Source organism: Lissotriton vulgaris, chromosome 9, assembly GCF_964263255.1.
Source record: "Lissotriton vulgaris chromosome 9, aLisVul1.2, whole genome shotgun sequence".
Lineage (NCBI taxonomy): Eukaryota > Metazoa > Chordata > Amphibia > Caudata > Salamandridae > Lissotriton > Lissotriton vulgaris.
Genome location: NC_141697.1, coordinates 397,688,096 through 397,709,094, shown reverse-complemented (window position 1 = coordinate 397,709,094; position 20,999 = coordinate 397,688,096). Strand labels below are relative to the sequence as shown.

Genomic DNA, 20,999 nt, shown 5'->3' with positions numbered 1-20,999 from the left:
TTTCCTGTCTAGTGCGGGGGAGAGAGGTAAAACTACCAGCTGATCCCTCATTTAAGGACTCTATGACACTGTTACTAAGAGTCTGTGTGTTCAAAGCAGAGAGAAATAATATACTCTGGCTGATGAGGATTATGAATCCGAAACCGGTCCCAGGATGCTTGTTTCCGGTCCAGGGAAGACATGGCTTTGCAGTTCGGGCTGGACTGTTCCCATGAGGCACAGGGTCAGACTGATTTGCATATGGCCATGTCTGAACTGGGGGGGGGCTGAGTGAGCTAAAGAATGGTGATGGATTAAAGCCAGATCAGTTGACTGGGGGGGGAGTGTTTGATTTGCTCAAACGCTCCGTCCATCATGCCCCTTTTGTTTCGCGAAATAATATTCTCTTGCCATTCCCTGCTGGTGATATTATTTGTCTTAGGGTTGGAAAGAGAGAGATGCTATTTTCACCTATATTTTTCCAAAAAGGCTGACACAATTCATATAACGGAAGGGAAATCCTTAAGCCAAGTGTCCTGAAATAATAAAATATCAGACTTTGCTAAACTATCACATGGATAACACGCATGTAATCAGTTAAAACAGCACACATTGCAATACAGGAGTGTTATGTCAATAAGGATCACTTCCTATGATTCCACATCTCTCGACAGGACGTCTACATTTAGTTCAAAATGTTTATAACGCTCAAAAGTGCTCATGACAAAGAATATCTGACTGGGATATTGCTCACCATAAAGTATGCTCCTAAGGCTTCTTCTGATTATCCCTCACAAAAAGCTTCTTAAAGTAGTCGATCATAAAACATATTTGGCAGGCAACGACACCCTAACTGCTCCTAAAGAAGTTAGGAGGCGCTGAAGAAGGAGGCAAGATCTCTACATCGAAGACCAATACTAACCCCTCTAGAAGTAGCTCTGCTTTCGCTTTCAATGTCACAGATTCACCAAGAGCAGAGTAAATGTTTCACCTTTGTAACTTCCAGCCCATTCTTTCTTCTTAACCCTCCTACCAAATCAATACCAGACTAAGTAATAAAGGACAAGGAGGGAATTACCCTAAATATTTTCAAACTTTTGGATCAGTTTATAGGCTGGAATTTAGGGGCTTTTTTCCCCAGCTGTATTCACGTTTACAATGAGCATTTGTCCTGAATAAGCAACATCAGTGCGAACAGACCGGGAATTTGCAATATTTCTCTCTCTTATTTAATTCTTTACAATATTATCAACATGAACAGCCTCTCTGCTACTTTTGAATGATTTAGTATCACCTTAACACTAAATAAATCCTCTCTATCAGTTGGAAAATGCAATAGGTCTGTAAATTCATTCTCTGCTTGTGCAAGTGAAGAAAGAGCTAAGTTAGTTATTAAGTGCAAAGATGCTGTCCTTTCACATGTCCACCGCCCTCCACAGTGCATTTTAGTCAGAGCAATCCTTTTGTTCTCTTGGTACAGCTTAAAAATAACCCTTGACCGGACCAAGATAATGTCCACATAGAAAAACTAACATAGGGCACGAAGATACATAACCAGAAGAAACAGTCTCACAGGCAGAACATTTCCCTTCTCCAGGTTCCTTTGGGCGGTAACTTGTCTATATGCGGCTGCTTTAGAACTTCCTTTATTTCTTTCAAGTGTTTTGTCTGCAAGTGCTGACTTTTATTTCTATTTGCAAAAGCTTCAAGTGAATCCTTCAATGTAGCTTGCAGTAACATCAATAGCCAAACTTAGATACCACAGAAGAAGGAAACACCTGAAAACTCAAATTCAGTAAATATAAGCTTGCAGCCTCCGGGGCTGAAGCATTGCTGATGCTCTGCCTCAGTTATCAGTTTGAAGTAGGGTGTCAGGCGGTAACAGGGAGAGCCTGCTGATTTCCACCAAATACTGCTGTACACTCTAGGAGCCCTTCTGGCAGACAGGTGGTCAAAGCTGCGCTCTGTCAGACCTAGAAAACGTCCCTGCATATATGCGAAAAACAGTGCTAGAACAAGGTGGTAAGATTTCTTCAACAAGCATTGGGAAGCCAAAAAGTCTCGCCTATATAAGAGCTATTGGCTTTGCCAATGTGTTATAGCCTTGTTGTACACCATTTTGGCTGCTGTTCTGCATGGCTAAAAGTTTGTGGCGTAAAGGAGAGTGGTGTGGAGAGAGTCCTGGGGTGGTGCAGAGTTAAGTGAAGTGTTGTGGTGTGGAGTGTTATGGCATACAGTGCAGTGGTGTAGACTGGCACAGAGTTTTTTGGAGGGAGTAGAGTGGAGTGAAAGGGCAGAGAGTGAAGGGGAGTAGAGCAGAGTGTCGTACAGTAGAGTGGAGTGGAAGGGCACAGAGTGAAGGGTCGTGGAGCAGAGTGGCGTACAGTGGAGCGCCATAAAGTGTTGTGAAGTAGAGTGGTGTAGAGGGGAGTACAGAATCATAGAGAGGGGCAGAGTGTCGTAGAGTGGAGTGGGTACAGTGGAGTAGACTGTAGTGTCCGAGAGTGGAGTAGATTATCGTCGAGTTCAGTGACATAGGGTGGCGTAGAGTGTCATAGAATGGAGTGGCATAGATTGTTGTCAAGTGGCATAGAGTGGCGTACAGTGTTGTGTCGTGGAGGGAGTGGAGTAGAGTGCAGAGAAGTGGAGGAGAGTAGAGTGGAATGGCGTAGAGTGTCATGCAGTGGGGTGGTGTAGAGTGTTGCAGAGTGGAGTGGCATAGAGTGAGTTGTGTACAGTGGCATGGCGTAGAGTGGTGTAAACTGTGTAGAGTGGAGTAGAATGTCATAGAATGGAGTGGCATAGAGTGTTGTGGAGGGAGTAGGGTGAAGCACAGTATCATGGAGAGCTGTAGAGTGAAGTGGTGTAGAGTAGCATGGAGTGGTGTAGAGTAGCATGGAGTGGCGTAGAGGGAGTAGCATATAGCGTTGAAAAGTATTGTAGAGTGGCATAGATTGGAGAAGAGTGTTGTTGAGTATTGTTGAGTAGAATGTCGCAGAGTGTAGAAGAGCAGATTAGTATGACTTGGAGTGGATTGTCATGTCATGTCGTTGAGTGGAGTGGCGTAGCATAGAGTGGAGTAAAGTGTTAAACTCAATATGGAAAGTCTTAAACAAATAAAGCCAGTAAATAGAAAGCAAGCAAATGTGAATTACAAAACACAATGACAATGGTAAGCAATGGGCAGAATGCATTCACAGGGAAGCTTACAGAATGTCCCCAAGAGGTTGTTAGCAAACCATACAGCAGCGCTCTCTAGTAGTCTTTAAACTAAAAATGAGTTTCACAACCACAGTGATCATTTCCCACCATCATCCCTCAATAAAATCTTTCAGCAGCATTTCCTTGCCTGATGTTTCACAAGTAAGAGATATTAAAGGAGTCTTTATTAATACATTCAGAGAAATTGGGACTCCCTAAGTTACAAGAAGAGACATACAAAAGCACTGCAATCTCCTCCATAACTAAAGATGTCCTAAGGTTTCAAAAGAAAAGTTGATCTGGATCTCTGGTACCAAACTCCGAAGTGAATCCTTTCCCAGTGCTGGAAATTAAGGAAGGATCTTTTTGCAAGCCCTTGACATAAAGCTGGAAGCAGCAACCCAAGGTTACCCTATACCATTGAGCAGCACATTAAATACACTATTATGAAATGGCTACATCCCAACACATTTAGCTGCACCCTTACAAAATAGTGTATTGCACAATAAACTATCTGGGAACGACTTCTGATGACTACTACAAAATAAATTGCATAATCAAGCTGCGAACATTGCTTATTGAACAATAAACTTGATGATCTCGTAGATAAAAGTTTGTGATAATGGCACAATGAATCTTACAATCTTCTAGAGTGTGACAAATTATATTTTACACAATTAATCTGCACACCTATATATATATATATAATATATATATATATATATATATATATATATATATATATATATATATATATATATATATATATATATATATATATATATATATATATATATATATATATATATATTGAATTTGTCTGCATGAATATTTGCTACTATCAATGATGATAACTGCATGGACAGAAAATGTTTACTGTGCCAGACAATAATTCTGTCACCGTGCATTGTGTATTTACATTAATTGCTTGGGTGCCCACCATATCATGCACCTGCCCACCACTTATCTATGGCCCACAGCCTCTGGATGCTGTTTCTCATTTACAACTGTTGATTATTTAGGAAGACGAGGTGGGGGATTAGCCATCATATACAAGGATACCTTTCACTGTCAAATCACTGACCGTGATCTCCCCCACTTGTACCTTTTCGGGTACGCTCATCTACCGACCACCCGGTCCTAGTGCCAGTTTTAGTAAGGAACTCGCAGACATTATAGCCAAATCGGTGAGTTCTACCATTAATTTTTCAGTTTTGGGGGACTTAAATATTCATTTTTTGACCAGGCTCTCGATCCTGAATCTTAGGTGTTGACTGACATTCTGGATGCACTGGCCCTGAAGCAAAAATTATCCGGATCCACTTATCAAAAAGGTCATCTTTTGGACCCTCTTTTTTTCTAATATCAACTATCTTAATGTGGATTACCCGATCCCACTACCCTGGTCAGACCACTATATGGTCCCTTTTGCTTTGACTCCTCAGGAGGGTGGACAGCCAACGGAAAACCGAAAATTCTGGAATCGGATTTGGGATAAACTCTCTATTGATGCATGGGCGTCCACTCTTGATAGTGGGAGACCTTTGCTTAGCAATAACCCTGAGTCAGATAATATTAAAATCAATCAATGGCTCGAGACGTCTTTAGACAGCCAAATTCCTAAAAAGTGGTCCTCTAGTAAAGAAATTGATCATGGTGCTGCCTGGTACTCCCCTAAACTTAGAGAGATGAAACAGCTTTGTAACGCAATGAAAGAACCTGGAGAAAGGACTTTTCAACCTCTGAGACAATTAAATACAGAGACGCAGTCAAGGCCTACAACGCCGAGATTATATCTTCCCAATCTGATTACTTTGCAAGTACGTACGCTGACAATACTCTTATCGTGTCCCTTATTCTGCTAGACAATAATAAGTCCATCTTGGCTAATTGTTTGTGTTATAAAAAGGATTTCTGGTTGGCTGAGGCTTGCGCCGAAGCCAGGCAGAAACCACCACTCTAGTCAGGGCAAGGGAGTTACACGCCAAGATAACCCCTGCTCACCCCCTTGGTAGCAGTGCACGAGCAGTAAGGCTTAACCCGGAGGCAATGCGTCACAGCAGCAACACACTAAAATGTTATCAGCGTCCAACTCCCCCCATGAAATTTTTAAAATTACGAAATCTCTCACGCTACCTCCTGAGCCCCCCTTACCTCCTGAAAATGCTGCAGGTCGTTGTAATGAATTGGCTCTCTTTTTCCATAGGAAAATTCAAGATATCTATCTGGCCTTTCCCCCTCTCTGTTTTAGGAAATGGGATTAATGCCCCTCTGATCAGAGATCAATCCCGTTCTTTAACCCCTTCCATGCTGCCGTCGGCCATTGGCCGATGGCAGCACTACCCCGCTGGTGCTGCCGTCGGCCAATGGCCGACGCGGCCTCGCCCGTTTTTTAAAACGGACGCACTGCTGAGAAATCGCGGAAGCAGCCAACGGGTTAAACCCTTCTATTGACCCTAGTACCGGAATAGGAGCTCCGCCTGCTGGATACAGACTACCATATCACATCGGGGGCCGGCAGCCAGTTAGAGGTCGGCGAGAACTTGGGAATTAAAGGAACTATAAAGTGGGGAGCGATTTTGCCGACAAGGAGACCACACTAGCCGTGAGGGGAACGGCAAACAGGACTACAGCCCCCAGGTGCCCCGGCGGCGCACACCTGACGCCACCAACAGCGCGCCCGGAGGCGCTTGAAAACGAGGGAGCACCGAGCGCTCAGGGGAGCGATTTTGCAGACAAGGAGACCACACTAGCCGTGAGGGGAACGGCCGCACCCGGGGGAGTCCACAACGCCGTGAGGGGAACGGCAAACAGGACTACAGCCCCCAGGTGCCCCGGCGGCGCACACCTGACGCCACCAACAGCGCGCCCGGAGGCGCTTGAAAACGAGGGAGCGCCGAGCGCTCAGGGGAGCGATTTTGCCGACAAGGAGACCACACTAGCCGTGAGGGGAACGGCCGCACCCGGGGGAGTCCACAACGCCGTGAGGGGAACGGCAAACAGGACTACAGCCCCCAGGTGCCCCGGCGGCGCACACCTGACGCCACCAACAGCGCGCCCGGAGGCGCTTAAAAACGAGGGAGCGCCGAGCGCTCAGGGGAGCGATTTTGCCGACAAGGAGACCACACTAGCCATGAGGGGAACGGCCGCACCCGGGGGAGTCCACAACGCCGTGAGGGGAATGGCAAACAGGACTACAGCCCCCAGGTGCCCCGGTGGCGCACACCTGACGCCACCAACAGCGCGCCCGGAGGCGCTTGAAAACGAGGGAGCGCCGAGCGCTAAGGGGAGCGATTTTGCCGACAAGGAGACCACACTAGCCGTGAGGGGAACGGCCGCACCCGGGGGAGTCCACAACGCCGTGAGGGGAACGGCAAACAGGACTACAGCCCCCAGGTGCCCCGGCGGCGCACACCTGACGCCACCAAAGGGCGCCCGGAGGCGCTTGAAAACGAGGGAGCGCCGAGCGCTCAGGGGAGCGATTTTGCCGACAAGGAGACCACACTAGCCGTGAGGGGAACGGCCGCACCCGGGGGAGTCCACAACGCCGTGAGGGGAACGGCAAACAGGACTACAGCCCCCAGGTGCCCCGGCGGCGCACACCTGACGCCACCAAAGGGCGCCCGGAGGCGCTTGAAAACGAGGGAGCGCCGAGCGCTCAGGGGAGCGATTTTGCCGACAAGGAGACCACACTAGCCGTGAGGGGAACGGCCGCACCCGGGGGAGTCCACAACGCCGTGAGGGGAACGGCAAACAGGACTACAGCCCCCAGGTGCCCCGGCGGCGCACACCTGACGCCACCAACAGCGCGCCCGGAGGCGCTTGAAAACGAGGGAACGCCTCCCGCAATCGCGGGCCGCGCGCGGGACGCGCCGGACAAAGGGCGGGCCGTCTGTGGCCGTCCGGGTTCTGCGGGGGACGGGACGGGCCACCCCCCTGACATCTATCAGCGCTATGGGCAAAAGAAAAAAGGTATGTGCTTCTGATGACATTGGGACAAAAGCTAAACACCCTAGGAAATCAGAGTCCATAATTTCCTATCTAACATCTGCTGTGGGGGTCCTTTCAAAAGAGATTGCTAATGCCGAAAAAGAACTGGGTATTAATCCCACTGAACTAACTGATCCCATACAAAGTTTACCAATAGGCAATGACCGACCGATCCCCCTAGAGCCAAATGCGGTCATTGTGAACCGGGGCCCACTTCCTGCACAAACAATCCCACCCATTACTCAGGATGCTTCCTCAGACTCTGTACCCACATCGGAGGTGGCTACACACAAGCCTCCACCAAAATTTAGACGGAAAAGTACTGTCATGGCGGGCAGAAGAAAGCCAACTAAGTCAGTGGGAATAGAACCTGCTCTTAAGGACTTTATTGCACATATGGTGGAAGACCTATTCATCTCACATTTGGAACCAGCCCTGGAGTCTGTAGCAAAGGATATTGTTGATACCTTGAATTTATGCGTGTCTGGGCTTTTGAAAAAATTTGAAAAAATTGATGCAATGCTTAAAAATATGGGCAAAACGGGGGGGCTATTGAGCCTACAGCATCCTGTGATAGCCAGACAATTGTTGATACCCAGAGAACAAGTGATGGCGAAAAGGAACTGCAAACGCAGTTAGGGGTGTCTCAAGTGTCTCAAGTGAAAGACGTGGTGGGGGACCCTCTACACGGCCCGATTACGGGAGCTAGGCAGTCACAAGCCACGAGTAAGGGTCAACAAAACTGGCGGGGGCGTAATTTGGAATTACCCCCGGAGGCTGCACCACTGGTAGCTGTTTTTACAGGGGTACCTCCCATCAGAGGTGGCAACACTGAAACCACTGCCGAACTGATGACTAAAGCTAGGCTATGGTGCCATCAGTATAGCTCGGGTGGTGAGGAAGTTGCCCGTGCACTCACAACGGCAAGGAGGGTGCAGTGGGTGGGACATCGACCAAAAAGCATACCTGGAGACTGTGTAGTGGTTAATTTTAGTAACATACATACCGCACACAAGCTATTTTGGGATGGTTCTAGTATAAGCAATAAGGGAATCCGACCTCTCCCATTAGGGTTCTTTTATCCCCCACCCGGGACTCATAATAGCAGTCAACAAATGAACAAACCATATATACGACACACCCCACGTCCCATTCACATTCCTACAACATCCTATCAGACAAGGATGCGTAATCAAGGACGTTTAACAAATGTACACTCAAGGGGTGGTGGGATCATCATTGCTCCTGAAAGATCAACAGCAACACTCACACAAATAGCAGTACCTAATCAAATATTATCGACCACCCCACTAGGATTACCACCCTCATCTCTACAACTAGATCCCTACCCACTTCTGCCTCATAGGGAGGAGATTGAGCTATACAACCCTTTTGCTCCCCTATCGCAAATGGACCAAAACGATTGACTGGGAGGAGAAATAGGGGATCTTGAAAATCTTGAAAATGGGACTACTGTGGCTGCTGATGTAACCAAAATATCATATAACCATGTTGACACATGCAAAATGATTAGCTGGAATGTCGCAGGTATAAAAGCAAAATGCACAGATCCAATATGGCTAACATTTTTGAAACAGTATGATATCTTGGCATTTCAAGAAACTTGGGATGTGGATTCAGGTTTCACATTAGACGGCTACCATAGTTTTGCAATTCCGGCTGTACAGGGCTCAGCAGGGAGACCCAAGGGGGGCTTACTGTTCCTGATCTCCCTAGATTTGATAGGTACATTTAAAAACCTTAATGGGGAATCTGAAAACCTTCTTATAATTGATTGGTTGAAAGATGATCAACATTACCTTTTGATAAACTTATATAATGCCATAGGAAATTCTCTGCAAGGGGATCATTTTAATGTCTTAGATAGTTTTTTGTCAGCATACAAGTCTAAAAACTCTTTTGATTGAGATAATTTTTATGGGAGATTTTAATTTACACCCCTGTCAATGGGGTTGTTATGGGGAGGACATAATGGACCTAACAAACGGGAGACTTCCCCATTTCGAACACACCAAAATGGGGGGCATCTTAGAGGATCTACTTTCCAAGTTAAATTTAATCGAACCTGATAAGGAAGAGGGAGGAAATCAGGCTCCCACCTTTACGGGACGAGGTTTGGAGTCCGTGATCGACTACATTTTCATTTCCCCGGGCATTAAGGCAAAAACTTGGTCGTACAAGGTTGTTGTTTCAACTTTTAGCGACCATAACCCGCTTGCACTAGAAGTCAAACTTAGATGTAAGGGCGTCACCATAGACTTAGGTAGGGCTGTTTTCACGTCCCTGTCTACAAAAGATCAAGGGAGACGTATTAAGTGGGAGGCGGTAGTACCAGAAGCCTTTTTTGAGAATCTATCGACCCAAGTGGAGCCCGACCTTGGGATTTGTCTGGACGAGAATGCTGAGGGGTCAGATATCTTATCCTCTTTTGCAGTAATCTGCAATCAAATATCTGAAAACTTACGGAAGGAGAGTAGGTCCTATAACAGCAAGGCATATAGATGGTTTGATTCATCCTGTTCTAAAGCTCACGGGGCTCTCCTTAAAGCCCTTAAATGTACCCCAAGGGATAGGATCCTTGTCTCATCCCTCCGTAAGGTCTACAAACAGGCAATACATACACGGAAATGTAAAATTAAAGAAGAGGCATGGGACAATTTGCATTCAATAGACGTATTAAAAGAAAGTAGGAAGTTTTGGGCCACCATAAATCAACCTTACTTCTCGGATATGGCTAACCCAGACACAGATTGTGTGATTCCAGATGAAGCCTGGTTAAATCACTTTAAGAACATCTATAGTGACAGGGATCACCGGGAACCACACCCTAGGGATTCTATCCAGAGGCCTCATACACAGCCATTGAAGTTTACAACGGCGGAGGTAGAAAAGGCTATACATGACACTCTGAAACATAAGGCCCCAGGCCTGCTGATCTTTATATTTTATATCCCACTTTTTGGGCAAAGATCTTAACCAATGTTTTTAATGCAGCATCTACTACGGGCTTCCCCCCTTCTTGGGCTTCTTCAGTAATAGTTCCCATATTCAAAAAAGGGAGGAGAGAGGACCCTGCCTGTTATAGACCAATCTCCCTCCTGGACTCAGCGGTCAAGATCATGGGCAGAGTCATTCTGCAGAGATTGGGGGATTGGTTGATTGACAGGGGGGTGCTCTCGAATCTACAGTATGGATTCAGACAACACAGAAGCACCATGGACCAATGCTTGAACCTACACCTTTTGATTAATAAATACACTGTTGCAAAGGAGGGTTTTTTATATCTTGGGTTCATGGACCTTTCGTCAGCTTTTGACTTGGTGAATCGCTCCAAATTGTGGAACATACTGTTGGAATTGGGTATTGAAGCATCTTTAGTTTACTTTAAGTGATCTTCACCAGAACCTTACAGCAGCCGTGAGGGTCACTCAGGGGGGAAGGTGCACCAGTCCTTTTAGCTCTAAGCGGGGCGTCAGACAAGGTTGTATCCTGGCACCCCTGTTATTCACTATATATATCAATGGCCTGGAAAAATCTTTGAATGGGGCTGGGGCAGACATCCCGCGTGCAGGGGGAGTACACATACCGGTCCTCCTGTACGCGGACGATGCCGTTTTAATTGCTCGGACAGGGGTGGGCCTCCAGAGGTTGCTGGATAATTTCGGCAACTTTATGGTGTCACTAGACCTAAAAGTTAACAGCAGTAAATCACATGTAATGATTGCGGGACGTAAAAGGAAGACTAGTAAAGTACCCACTTTCAGATGCCTTGGCAACCATTTAACAAGGGTACCTGCTTTTAATTATTTAGCTGTCCTTTTTGATGAACGAGGAAATTGGCTTCCCCAAGAAAAAATGAAAAGCAACGCTGTCTTAAGATCTACATCATCCCTTCTTAATTTTGCTAAAAAATTGGGAGCGAGGCCCATGGAAGCAATGCTAAAAATATATAAATCCAAATGCTGCGCTATTGCATCCTATGGGGCATCTATTTGGGGTTATGCCTCTTAACAAAATCCAGCTCGTGGAAAATAGACTCCTTAGATCCCTGCTATCTGTCCCACAATCTACCCCAACCTTCTCCATACATTCAGAACTAGGCTTAGGTTATATTACAGATCACTTAAAGACTGCACCCCTAATATGTTGGGCTTCAACGTGGCTCAACGAGGAAATCACATTAAACCATTTAATCCTAAAAGATTGCCTGAAACTGGAAAACGCAGAGGGCATCCCATGGCTGGCATACGTTAGAGCGGCGTGTGCCAGACTGGGTAGACCCGAACTTTACACGGCTCCTGAGAGCATTAAGAAGGAGGATATGGCTTGGATCAAATACAACTTTAGATCACTGTTGGAGTGTGACAGAGAGGAAGAAGAGCTCAAAAAACGGGTGTAAGAAGTATTTATCTTCTACAGTCCTCTCCCTCACTTGAACCCTATCTAAGGATTGTTACAAAACCTTTCCATCGTTTCTTGCTGACAAGACTCAGGTTTAATTTAATACACTTTTCATTGGGTTCCTTTGAGCATTGGGCCAAACCGGAAGATTCTGCCCCATGCTCTTGCGATAATTTTTCACCCCAAGACACACTCCATCTAATAATGTTTTGTGAAAAGTACTCTGTGCCCCGTAAAAAATTTCTATTGCCCATATTGAGGAAAGCCGGCTTCTTGCAAGTGAGACCAGCTCTCTTGTATTTGCAGCTACTGGATAGCGTACACACTATTTTTAGTGTAGCTAGTTTCCTGGTGGCAGCAGTCAGGATTAATAAAAGCTGTGGAAACTTCTGTCCACTTTAATATGCAGGAGGGTGACATCGGGGGTAGTTATTTACTGTTTTCTAAGTATATAATTAGACAAGCGATGAGACGCGACATAAGAGCTCATTCTTGACAAAATTGCCACTTGTAACCAAGTTTGTATAGTTGAATTTTATATATCATCATACTTGCTTCAAATATTTTGGGGGACTGTATACATTTGCCCTTTTGCACTTATGGCACTTTTTGCACTTTCAAAATCGCTATTTGCACATGTTTGTACATAGTACGTGCAGGTATGAACTGTACCTGTCTTGCGTGGGTTTAATAGCTGTGATTAGCAGTATATGCATTTATACAGAATTTGCTATTTGCACTTTAAAACTCTTAATTTGTACATATAATGCATAAGCCATGAACTGTATATACTAATGCATATGTCTTTGATAATTGCAAAAACTAGCATTCCCATCCCCTTTGTATATAGTTTTTTTTTTAAATGATGAAATTTTTAACTTATATGTAATTTGTTGTTGATGCTGCTTTTATGATTTTAATTAATCGAAATAAAGACTTTTGACTGACTGACTCCATCCCACCCATGGATCTGGAAATCTAAAAATGACAATTGGAGCGCCTTAAATGTGGCTCCCCAGTGATGCGCCCCCCCTCCCCCCCTGCATCCATAATCAGGTATTTGACTCGGTCGCGCCTGTTATTCTGAAGTTAGTTAATAGCTCTTTTTCCTCTGGGATTGTCCCCTCCCTTTGGAAACAGGCTAGGGTTAAAGCCCTTTTGAAGAAGCCCAGCTTGGATCCTGGAGTTCTTGCAAATTACCAACCCATTTCATTACTTCCTGGGATTGCCAAGATATGCAAAAGGAACGTTAATTCTGCTCTTTCTGAAACTGCATTGCTAGCAGTTGTTGAGGAGGCCAGGAAAATGTTGGATGCCAGAGGCTCCGCTGCGATTATTTTACTTGATCTCAGCGCGGCCTTCAACACGGTAAATCACCAACTGCTACTGGCGAGACTCCGAGAGACTGGGGTGACGAGTATTTTATATAAATGGCTTTAGTCCTTCCTCTCGGATCGCTCTTTCTTAGTATTTGAGAATAATGCTTCCTCCAATTGGATGCCATTGAAGTGTGGGGTGCCGCAGGGGTCCTCTCTTAGCCCCACACTTTTCAATGTCTATATGCGTCCACTGGCCGAGATTGTCAAGCCGTTTGAAGTTGAGATCGTTACGTACGCTGACAATACTCTTATCATGTCCCTTATTCTGCTAGACAATAATAAGTCCATCTTGGCTAATTGGTTGTGTTAGAAATGGGATTTCTGGTTGGCTGAGGCTTGCACCAAAGCCAGGCAGAAACCACCACTCTAGGTTTTGTATCCAGTGTCCTCAGTCACAGGCGGTCGTTTCTTCTAAATACCGGGAGTTAGAAACCTTAAGCCATTCTCAGCAGATATGGCAATATGAACGTTAATTATTACACAGATCCCAACTCCCGGGAAGCAATTCTCTGGCTATCACCAGATAATGAACAATTCCTTTGATGCTATTATCGTTTATCCTCGTCATCCATTTGCCTCATAACTTAAGTGTGAAGAAACTTCATAGACATCTTTTATTTTCATGTCCAACAGTTCATTCCTATACTACCCCCAGTGCCAATAAACTGTAGATAACGGACAGGAACTGATCTAGTGACTCCTAGATATCACCCCCATCCATTGACAATTACAACATATATGTTCTTCGCTTTCATCTACCTGCATTTGAAGATATCAAGAAACCCTAAATATCGACTGACCTGTCACATCCTAGCCAAGATTTAGGTTTGAGTTCGCACAAATTTTTAGCAATAGACGGTAACCTGAAGAAGGCTCAAGAGCCGAAATGCGTGTTGTGACATCTACCACTTTGCCTTCAACATTTTGTTCAGTCTCATGTCTATTGGTTATGTATATATTTTCTAGTATGCTTTTAACTGACTTTTGTTATATTGAAAATCAACTATAAGAAAAGAAAAGAAAACAGAAGAGAAAAACACAAAAAGAATATAAAATATGTCAATCTTAAAAGAATTGATAAATATATATAATATATACCAATAAAATCAAATGAGAATATTTCATTGTTTGACATTATCTATATATAGTTGGACTTTCCATTCTCAATCTCATATGTAAGCTATATCAACCATGATCTCCACATAAACATATTTTGATTTTGTCACTTGGCTATAGACCTTCCTTAACTCAGTTTGTTCCCTATGTATAGCAGGTGCAACAGTAGTATATAGGGGTCCCCTTTTTTCTAAATAGAAACCACCACTCTAGTCAGGGCAAGGGAGTTACATGCCAAGATAACCCCTGCTCACCCCCTTGGTAGCCTGGCACGAGCAGTAAGGCTTATCCCAGAGGCAATGTGTAAGGCGTTTGGCCAAAACACACACACAGCAGCAACACACTAGGCACACCACAAAAAGGAATTCCACACAAGGTTATATATAACAATAGCATTTGTATTTCCATAAACACATTAGATCATAATCACACAATTACTGTGCCAACTGGCACTGGGCAGTATTTACAGGGTATAATTTACACCAGACAGAGCCACGTGGGCCACTGTCAGAATCAGCACTTAGTAGAAATAGCACTTAGTAGAAATAGAACTTCTAGAACATAGAATAATTGTAGCACAAAATAACAAGTGTAGGACACAACCAGTAACCACTGGTAAAAGGTAGGTACACCCTACGCAATACTAATCACTATAGGCATAGATCACGCAGGGACAGATAAACTGACTAGCATAAACTATACTAGGCATAAGAACCTCCTAATCATAAAAACACAGTTAGAGGTATCACAGGAATAAAGGCATTGCACATTACGCATAAATCACATTAGGCATTAAGTAATTATCAACATAGTAGGCAATCACCTTGCGCAAGAATCCCAGAAGTTACTGACCCCAGGCCAACTAGCCTTCCACGGGGCTTAAATGCCCTTTTGTCCCAAATAGTCAGGGCGCGCTGCGCACACAGCAAAAGCAAAGTTGCGCAAGAGAATAAGCCTAAACGTGGCAGCTGCCCACTACTTGCTGGGCAGCTGTGAGGTAGGGAAAAATACTGTAAGGACTCTCAGTGCCCTTGCAACAAATTGCGCCAAACGTTGGAGCCCTCTAGGCTCTGACACCAACATGTGCCAGGGAGCACGCTGGCTCCTGAGATAACTGCCCCAACTAGGGAAAGAACTGACCTGGCCCCCAAGTACTGTGGGACTTCTATGAACACTGTGCCCCCAATAGAGCCACGCAAGGCTCTACGAATAAACAACTGTGCCCCAACGTTGGAGCCACGGGCGCTCGAAAATTAAATATGCCCCCAACAGAGCCACGCCAGACTCTATGAATAAACAAATGTGCCCCGTTTTGCAGCGGCCCGCAACTGCGGCGCCTGCTGTGAGCCCAAAGGAAGAATGGGCACGACTGGACTGGTGAGCCCCGCTCGGGAGACTCTAAGAAACAAAGGCCCCCAACGTTGGAGTTCCGCTCTGGGACTCGGAACCCACTGAGCAAGCCAAACCACCACCCATGTGGCGCTCCACTCACCGGGGCATCCGAGGCAGCTCTGATCCTCTCCTTGGTCTCCCAGGGGCAGGTGCCGACAATGCACCTCGACCCCCCCGCTTTCGCCTCCCTGCTGGTCAGCGGCGCTCGTGGGGTTCTCTGTCCTACGGGGAGGCCCGCGCTGCTGCAAGGTGCTTCACCCGGTCCCTCTTCTTGGGACCATGGCTTCGCTAGGGAGCTGCTTCCTGCTTCCTGGTACTGGAGCGTGGGGTGGGCTCCCTTCGGCTTCCGGTTTGGCTGCTTTCACTTCCGGGTCGCCGCGGGCAGCGCGGCTGCCCTCACGGTTCCCGGCAACTCCTGGCTGCAGCACGGGGTAGGCACCCATTTAAATCCAAAGTCCCTGATGGGCTGGGCACCCGCTAGGGATATAAACAGTGGCACAAGGTTCCTGGCGGGGTGGGCACCCGCTAGGGATATTTAAAATCAGCAAATACGCGGCAGGCAACGCGAGGTGGGCACCCGTGCCGCAAACGAGCACAATCGCGGGGGGAACTCCACGCCAGGGGTCCCCCCACCTAAGAGAATTGCAGCCTTGCGCTGCTGCGGCAACCCCACAAAGCTCTCCTTAGGGAAGTGGAAATAAAGCGCTCCCAGGTGCTACAGGCAAAGTCCAGTGAAGAGTCTTTAGGAAGGGGGCAAAGGCTGGGCCCAGGGGCCAACTCACAGGGCCCTCCAGCAGGGAGGCAGTCCCTAGTGGCGGTTCCTCCTGTCGTCCAGCAGCAGGAGCAGGCCCCCCTCGAGTGAGGATCCAGAGAACATTTTACATGGGGTTACAGGCCCTTTTTATACATACATTTCCTTTGTCTCCTAGCTACAGGGTAAAGGGAAAACCAGATGCAACTGGTTCTGGAGTACTTTGTTGTGCTCAGCCCCTTTCCCTATTCACAGGACAGGCTAGGGACATCAGATGCACCATAAGGGGTGGAGCCAGCATTGTGGAGGGAAGGCACAGCCCTATTCAGGTCCCAGGTGCAACTCCTCCCTCACATCTACATGCAGCTCTCTCCATTCACCACCGGGCAGACCCATCCTGACTCCTGGAGCCAGGCACACCAGCCAGCCCCAGCTAATCACAGCCAGACAGGCAATTCACATTCACTTCACACAGACATGCCAACTTCTAGAAGTGGCACTTCTCCACTAGACACGTTAAATCTGCGCACACCGTCGCGCAGCATTTAATCTCACAAGTTCGCACATACCAAACTCGCCCTGCACTCCTCTCACATCAGGAAATATCATGGACACAAATATCCCCCATGCATTCCTATAGGAGGGCAGGCCAATCTCACCACACGCACTCAGACTGCGCACGCACTTTACACTGGGACACAGTGTTAAAGTGCGCAGAAGCCTAAAACAACTAATACCAGGTCACATTTAAGAGCAATAAGTTTAGGGGCAAGTCCAACAGTTTGGAAAAAGTTTTGGCATGGATGGAGTCCTCCTTCCTTAAGCTGAATGTGGCTAAAACGGATTTGATGTTCTTGAGAGAGACTACCTGCCTGGAGATCGGTACCCTCTGGCCCAAATGCATGGGAGATATGCCTGCAACAAAAGACCAAGTAAAAAGCCTTAGAGTCCGGTTGGATCACAACCTGAGTTTTAAGACTCAGACGTCCAGGGTTGCTGGCTCCTGTTACAACATTCTTAAAGTGATTAGAAGGACTTTGCCCCTTTTGCCTTTTAATGCCAGGATACTGCCGGTTCGAGCTCCGATTTTATCAAGGCTTGATTATGCCAATGTGCTTTTTTTGGGCTCCCCCTGTTCGACGATAAAAAAACTCCAAACGGTCCAAAACTGTGCAGCATGACTTCTTCAGCAAGCAAATAATAGAGAATCTGCTAAACCGCACATTAAGGCACTGCACTGACTGCCAGTTGATAAAAGAATTCAATTTAAGGCATTGTGTATTGCCCATAAATCACTGGCGGCTAGCTCGCCTCCGATTCTTCAATTTATCATTTCTCTTAATGTCCCTAGAAGATCTCTACGTTCTGAGTCAAAACATCTTGCCATTGTCCTCTGATTCAATCGAGTCCGGTGTGGAGGCCGTCTCTTTTCGGTCATTGCTTCTAAAAGCTGGAATCAGATGCCAGATTTTATTAGTCTTGGGGTCGATTATCTTCTTTTTCGCAAATATCTTAAAGCCTTCCTGTTTTCCTGATCTCCTCTATACCTGCAGTTTTAGGTGTGTCTTATAGCGCTGGGAGGCCTTTGGTAGCCATGCGCTTTAGAAGTGTTTTATTCATTCATTCATTCATTTACACTGACTATAGTATGATATTCTGTGCTGTCTGTATTCTGAGGTTTCATAGTGTGCTGTTAGTTAATGAAGTCATACGATGCATATACCGTGAATTATTTTAATACAAAATTAATGGAATAATATATGTATTGTTTTATTATTCGATTGGTAGAATAATGTGTAATATTGTAAGCGTAATCCCATGAGTTTTTTTCTCTCACTATATCCCTAATCATGGGGTATGTACTCAAGCTACTCAGTGAATCACAATAAAAGCAGTGTATTCAGCCCTGCTAATGAGAGAAGAGCATTTTTGAGTTCAACATGTTTGTTAATTCTTCATCAAGGATGCTGACTAATAACAATCTGGATTCTCATAAACCGAATTTAACCTTGCAGGCGCCAATATGCCTGCCATCAGCAATCAGTATGTGAGACAAATGTACTGCACCCCTCACAACGGCAGACTTTTCAGTGATGATCATTATTAGCCAAGACCAAGTAAGAAGAAAATTCATAGAATGTCATTTGCTGTCTATTTTTATATTGTTTACTTTTCCTAAAAGCTCCACTCTTTTTTGATATTTGCTCTTATAGTTTTACATATGTTCTACACTAGACTGGCCTCAAATAAAGTCCAATGTAATACTAGTACAGAATTCTTGTGTGTGTTCATTTGGGGGCAAGGGTGAACAGAACCTACTTAAATACCAGTGTCTCCAATAGGAAATGTGACATTCGTATTGCAGTCTCTCTGTGGGTAGGCTGAGACATGTGGTACATACACCACCTGCAAGGTTTAACCACTCTCAATGGTAAGATGGAATACCTGCACTGCCTAAAGGCCAAGGGAAATCTACTAGGTGTGTTAACGATTGACACAGAATCACGATAACTGAATATGGAATGCATCTGTCATGACATACTGCAATTGCTATAAGCAATTATACATTGTAAATTTGTGTATTGACCATGGACTCCATTTTACTCTAATGACATTTTGTGAGCACGGTTTCACATTGTGTCTGTCTGACCCTGTCTTTCAGCTGCAAACGCAGGCAGGCACACGTTTCTTGCACACAAAGATTGTTTATGTTTCTAATTTCACCGAGCGAGAGGGATAAGCTGCTAGAACAGACAGTGTGGGACGCGTACAGTGTCCAAGGATAAGAAAATTCTGCCTCCGCTCCTATCGGAGCCTGGCCAGCTCCGTTGAGTGGCCTCGACGCAGAGAGTGTAGCCAGCACCTACAGCGCAGATTAAGGGAGGGGGAGATTCTAGAATTTCTTTTTTTTTTTTATTCTGCTTGGCTCAGACTGCAAGTGCAACCCCAGTCTCACGCTTCAGAACTGGTTTCAGGTGGTCCTTCTTTAAAATCTCTTTTGCAGGCTTCTCTCCAGGCACAGCCTTTGTGTAGTGATGGCCCTCACAGCTGGGCAGTCTCCAGCCTCAAGCACCCACAACAGAAGCACAAATGGGACATGTGAGGGCCATGCAACGAATTGTGATTGAGGTAGACAAAAGGTTTGGCTTCACCTAAAGGGCCCCCTTTGACCTGCAACTCCACTCTCTTCACCAATAACATCTACCAAAGGGTAGTGCTTCAGGAAGTCTGATCAGTAGCCATTTGCTGACAAAGTCTTCTTAGAATTTGTAAAAGGAGCACTTTCACTGTCCCTACACTTACACCAGTGTCTTTATCTCCACCCACACGAATGAGGAAAATACACTTCCACTGTCTGGGAAGCTGTTCTCACTTTCTGTCTTGGGTCAATGCACTCTAGACGCATTAAAATGCATCCCACTTTGCTTTGTAATAAATACTGTGAACCAAACCTAATGCTGAACACCAAAAGACATCCACTACAGCATTTGCAGAATTTCCTTTTCAATGTGCTGTCAGGACTCCTACAGATCAAACTCTCTCCGCCTGGTAACAAGTCTGCAACAAACAATTTCAGATATACCCAGAGTAAAGGCCATTACCTGGAAAGAAGCTTGGAGATTAAACAACTCTCAGTGGAGCGCTCGCAATTGAAAACGCTGATGCACTTCACTTGAGTTATCATCAGAAGCGCGCGCACCCTTGTATCTCTCTTAGGTTTAGCAAATTAGCTAGGGTGTCGTCAAGTTCGTCAGTTAAATTACCGTTGTGTTACAATAATTCAGAGCACTATTCCGAGTCCAGATTCGGTTCCGGGCACCACTTCGTCGAAGTGGTGTTTCGTCGAAGTGGTGTTTCTCCAGAACACATGCGCAGATCTTTCCTCAAAAGAACGTTGCCTCCAGAGACCTGCGCAACAGCCTGAATGACGCAGCTATCATCCAGGGATTAGCGTTTGAGGCTTCGAGCACTTGCGCAATTCGTTCCTGTAAGAACACTGCTTGACTGAAATTGTGCAGTAAGTCGAGAGAGCAGTGTTCACGCTCAGTGTACAAAGAGTCAGCTCTACGGACATTACAACGAGACTACAGCGAAAGGACTGTATCATGATACGTACTTACTGTAATGTAAATGTAAATAAGTTATAATGAATATTGTTATCCTCAACAAATGAAGCACTGAAGAAAAAAAACTGATAAAAAAGAAATTTAATACTTACCAAAAACAAACTCCAAAAGCAGTGCTGGTAACCTGAGAAAACGAACAAATAGGAAATCAATTAGAACAGAATAATAGGTATGTATAAATGAGTTGTAGAAATAGTAATAGAGTAGGAAGTGAGCAAGATAAATAAGTAAATGTTTTCTTGATTTAATTGTAGTAATTCTTTATGCAAGAAAGAACGAGTTAAGCATGTAATTGCAGGAAAAATTGAAGACGATAGAAGAGAGGCAAAGGTCTAAGGTTACACTGGTATGTGGGTCTGAGAGAGAGACAAATTAAGAATTAACACAGACGAATGTAATAAGTATTGTTGTCTTCAGTTCCCTGGGTCTACTGCCAGGAGCACAGCATAGTGTGGAGGTGAGACAAGAAGTTGGAAGCAGATATCGCAGACAGTCTCTTTGTCTTCTTTATTATTTTATCCACTCCCCTTTACCCCCTTGGGGGAATCTGCTTGGTATTACTTTGTTGTACCGGTAGGTCTCCTGGGCGGGGCATAGGGAAAAGGCATCTCGGTTTCTGCAAGTATTGGAAGCACATCTGGC

At 45.5% G+C, this 20,999-nt stretch overlaps 1 protein-coding gene across 3 annotated transcripts in view; it reads right to left on the bottom strand.

Moving 5' to 3' along the window:
- Positions 1-20,999, bottom strand: part of WDR25 (WD repeat domain 25) — an 850,076-nt gene that overhangs the window by 775,215 nt on the left and 53,862 nt on the right. For 2 of the 3 annotated variants that reach the window (XM_086937810.1, XM_086937809.1), the window contains exon 4: positions 20,450-20,481. The gene's annotated coding sequence lies outside the window, so the exon portion shown is untranslated. Of the gene's footprint in view, positions 1-19,832; positions 20,073-20,449; positions 20,482-20,999 lie in introns of those variants that run through there. The other variant, XM_086937811.1, reaches the window with a different exon arrangement.